The following is a 4,775-nucleotide window of genomic DNA, read 5'->3' as shown; positions in this document are numbered from 1 at the left end:
GTTATTGCATTAGTAATAGACAAACCCCAAATGAGGTTTGTCTAATGTCACATCACTCAACACACAAACCTCTCTAACAACAAACCTCGATATAACAATAGACAAACTTCTTAAATATAGACAAACCTCATAAAAGTATATTTCATGTGCACTATTACTCATAACCAAAAACACAAATCTGTATACAAAATTGTAACCATTCTCATCTATAAACCCCAACCCCCATTCCCAACAATAAAGAGGTTTGTCAACAAACCTCTAAAAAGTATACAAACCTCTATTGTTGATGCCCTTATGCATTCATCCTTTCCTATTATCTATGTTTATTTAGGGGTTATTTGGTTATCCATTAAAAAATACATGAATTTACATTAGGTGTTTGGTTGGGGGTGTTGAAATGGAATAGAATGAAATTGAGTGATTCTAGTGTTTGGTTGGAGCATTTTGGAATGGAGTTATAATTCCGATGGATTCTAATTCCACCCCAACTCCTTGAAATTCAATACCCACCTTCCCGCTCAGGTTTCTAACTCCATTTCCCTCAATACAATTTTAGAGTGAACCAAACAATAAATGATAAGTATGAGGTTCTAAATTTATCCCCTTATAGAGTAAGTTGTTTACCTAGGCCCCATAGATAAGTGAGAATATCTACATAAATTACACTTCCTTCATTCAACCAAACAATATTTTCCTACATGATTGACAGGTCTAACACCATGCATGATGCAAGCACATGATTCACAAGAACATGAAATCCCCTCTTATACAAAAGAATAAGAAATCTCCAAAATTTTCCCGCCTAAATGAATTTGATTATAATTGGGCTTTCATTATATCACAACTAGATTATAATGAACTTTCCATTTTCCACCGATTAATACAAAACATTAATAATAATTAATTTTACAATTGAATTTCAAATTCAGTTAATTATCAGTTGTATAATTTTTATTTTCTTTAATATTCCTATTTAAAAAAACTGCACATTCGCGCGAATCCATACTAGTTAATTAAAAAAGAATTGAAACCCTAGCCTCCATCATATTATACAGGGGCTCCCATCGATTATCAATCGATCGATGGTAAGCCCCAAAATTGTTTCAAATTTCAATCAATAGTATGCATATCTATCTTTTATTCAATAAAAGTCTCCCTTTTGGTGAGAATCGTTTTTCCGTCCCTTATTTCGGGGTTTTTCCAATTATTCATGGGGTTAGTTTCACCAGTAATATGGTCAAGAGTAGGGATGACAATGGGTCGGGTCTGGGTCGGGTCCAGCAAGACCCAGACCGGGACCCATGCCACCTACATTGGACCTGGACCCGACCTAGACTGTAACAACCCAGTTTCTCTAATGACTTAATTAACAAAAGCGGAAAGAAAGATAAGTCATAAAAATCAGTAAAATTTAAAACCGTCAACTCATAATGAGTTGATTCATAAAACTGGTTGTTTAGAACATAAAACAAGGTCTGATATCCGAATTACAAATTAAAGCAAGGTCTGACTTTAATAAAAGTTTGCTACATAAACTCATGAAAGATCAACATAAGATGTTTTATTCTCTCGACAGTCCCCTCCTAAGTCCAAGTCTTCAAGATCCATGTTACCTGAAACATCATTAAAATAAAACTGTCCCACTTAGTGGGAGTAACCTAACCGTCCTCTAACAACGGCCTCTTATCATGGAGAATATTAGTAATGCAATTAGGCATACAACTCCAGTCACATTACAACATCGACGTGCACACATGTGATATGTACATGAAGTAACACATTGGTTCATATTGGCATATGACATAATAAATATGTAAATATAAAGACATTGTTCAACAACATGTTATATAAATCAGCATATGGCAAATCCAAGTAGATGTTATGCGGATAAAAACTTGTAGTCATTTCTTTTTAAAATATTTATTTTCTTCATAAAAAGCACGAGACGTGACTACTAATGTCACACGCATACTCACGGCTTGCATCTCACCTTGAGTACGAGTGGGAGCATCAATCCCGTCGATCATATCGATACTAGGAGGTTTACATCGCACCCCTAGTGCTCAATAAGACCAGACGACTAAATTGACTTGGTTTAGCAACCAGAATCGTGGGGAAGAACAGACGGCTAATGAATGGACTCAAAGGTCCCATTTAAGTGACATGTCCCATACACTTCGAGGCACTAAGACAATCATAACTGTCAAGGTCTGCACACGATCACAACCGTGAAATAATAATTGCCAAGATATCTGAAAGGTAGTAAAGCTGATCAAGCTCCTGTCAATATATGCGCATATACCCACTCCACAACTTCTTGGAACACGCAGCTCCTCAGTGGCAGCTGGTCGACTACTATCCTAACGACAATCCCTCCACACGCAGCTTCGGGATGTGCTGTCCGTACTTGTATAGCATAAGCTCTCTAAGCATTCTTCCGACACGTCGTTCCCTAAAACTTACCAAGGTAGCGCCCAACATATAGCACACAAGACTCACAGATGTCTCATAGAGACGATGATACATCGATATGCGGACCATCCCAACATATCGACAATACAACGACACTTGGCTCAGAGGTCCCATTCAATAGGCATACCCAAGATAACCGGAAATAGCATACCGATTCAGAGGTCCCATTTAAGTGGCATGTTCGGGAGCTAGGATAACATGGCGGTAAGATGATACCGGACTTACAGACTCCCGCAGGCCCTAGTCCAAGCTGTGGAAAACGCTTTCACTCCATGAGAATTTCATGGGTATTAATCTTAACCGGGTAGTGTATTTGAGATTTGGAACATCTTATTCAAGTAATATATTAGAAAGTAGTCATTATTTCTAATTCGTTATTCAAGGATTGGAATTGCTAGATACATTATTTTCAAGTATAAATTTACTTTGACTTAGTAACTCTTGATTAATTTATTTGTCAATGGTTAACCAAGGCCGTCATAGTCAACTCACAGCTTAACTAATATTTTAATTAGTCAAGGCATGACTAGAGACAAGTCCTTAAGTTTTATTTAATATTCAAATAAGGTCCTTATAATTATTATATTTATTTACTTAAAATTTAAAGGTGAAGACAAGTATTTTAAAATAAAACCTTCAAAGGCATTTGAGTCCAAAATTTAAAAATTTCATCAAAATTGCTAAGAATCACGTTTACACTTGTTAAGATCTTTAAAGGTTGTTTCTAAAACGGTTTTTAGAATAAAATTTACTTAAACTCTTAAAACAGTTATTAAAATAACTAAGCAAGGTAGTTTAGTTCAAAAATGAATAATTTAATATAATTATTTTAATAAGGTATTTGTATATTCTCCTTGCTGTATTACACTTGAATAAAACTTTATTTTTAAAAATTAACTTCACCACATAAATTTAAGATATTAAAATCGTATTAGGCCATAGAGCGGTCTTTTTGTTTATTTTCGAAAAGGGGTCCTAAACTAAGTATTTTCTTACAATTCGCCAGGTTATTCCTCATAATATAATTGAACTCCTGTAATTTTTTTATGATTTTTAAAAGGGTACATAATTTACTCAATTTCGTACATTATTCAGGCTTGTAGGAATTTTATAAAATAGAATAAAAATAGTATTGATACAAGATCTACGCCCAAAAATCCTATAAATCAGAAGGTAATACATATAAAATTTCAACTCCATATCATGCATGAAACGAGATGAGTGCAAATAAGAAGTTTCATCATTTTCCATAAAAGTTAGCATATACATACAATTTTTCATTTTGACTTTGTTTTAGGGGTCTAACATGTGAGTGCATAGTAAAAAAATTATTCAAAGGTATATTTCTCATGTGAGGTGATGACACATTTATTAAGCTTATAGACATGATTGACACATTGTCAATTTTCCACATAATAATTTATTTAAGTGATTTATTTAAGGTGGACAATAACATGCATGTAACAAGTAATATTTTGTTGCACTAAAATACATATATGACACTAGTTAGAAAGACTTATCCTACCAAGATATGTCTATTTGCCTCCTGACTAGATTACTAGTATTCTATAATTATGAGGCAGAGGGTTAGGTTAGGTTACCTTAAAGGTTATCCGGGTCTTGAATGTAATCAAAGATGCTTAGATCAACAGGCTCTTCCTCTTCCTCCTCTAATTTGATTCCATGATAACAACAAAATAACAAACAAGTTAGTAATAAATTATCTACTTAACTAACCTAGTAATTATAATCAAGGAAGAGTTAGGAAATAAAAGGGAATGAAAAGTATACAAGTTTTAACTTAGGCTTTGTGGGATATGGAAGATGTGAGTATGCAACTAAGTGGAGCAAGGTGTGAAATAAGTGAACTTAGGTGCTTTAAATAGGATGTCAAAATACTCACTCCATGTGTTTAAGTTTACGGATCATTTGCATGCTACTGGAAACCATCACAAAGGACAATGGTCATGTTTTGTGTAAGAGTGAGGTCTAGTCCATGCACAAGGGTGAAGAAAGAAACAAAAGCTCATGAAGGATTAGACTCCTCATAAGAATGGATGTATTGGGGTGGAATAAAGAGTCACAAGCTGCTGCCATTTCTTAAATATGGGAGGTAAAAACAAAACTTTGTTTGTTTGCAAGGTCATCATAGAATTGATTATAAACGCCATGATTTTATGAAGGCTCTTTGCACAACCGAGCAGGTTTGAGATTTTAAAGTTGTTAATGGCTAAGGAAAATATTACCATGGTGTCGGGCTCGGAAAAATAATAAATTTAGGCTTTTGTTTCACCTCAATCGGA

At 34.4% G+C, this 4,775-nt stretch overlaps 1 long non-coding RNA gene across 1 annotated transcript; it reads right to left on the bottom strand.

Moving 5' to 3' along the window:
• Window positions 1–1,396: 1,396 nt before the first annotated feature.
• On the bottom strand, window positions 1,397–4,330 carry LOC141651761 (uncharacterized). The gene is made up of 3 exons (XR_012546909.1): window positions 4,264–4,330; window positions 4,074–4,142; window positions 1,397–1,613 (listed from the first exon to the last, which is right to left on the bottom strand). It is a non-coding gene; the product is annotated as an uncharacterized LOC141651761 (long non-coding RNA).
• Window positions 4,331–4,775: the final 445 nt, after the last annotated feature.

The sequence above is a fragment of the Silene latifolia genome, chromosome 1 (assembly GCF_048544455.1).
Source record: "Silene latifolia isolate original U9 population chromosome 1, ASM4854445v1, whole genome shotgun sequence".
In the NCBI taxonomy this organism is placed as follows: Eukaryota; Viridiplantae; Streptophyta; class Magnoliopsida; order Caryophyllales; family Caryophyllaceae; genus Silene; species Silene latifolia.
The sequence above is the reverse complement of the archived record's forward strand: the minus strand, read 5'-3'. Positions and strand labels throughout refer to the sequence as shown.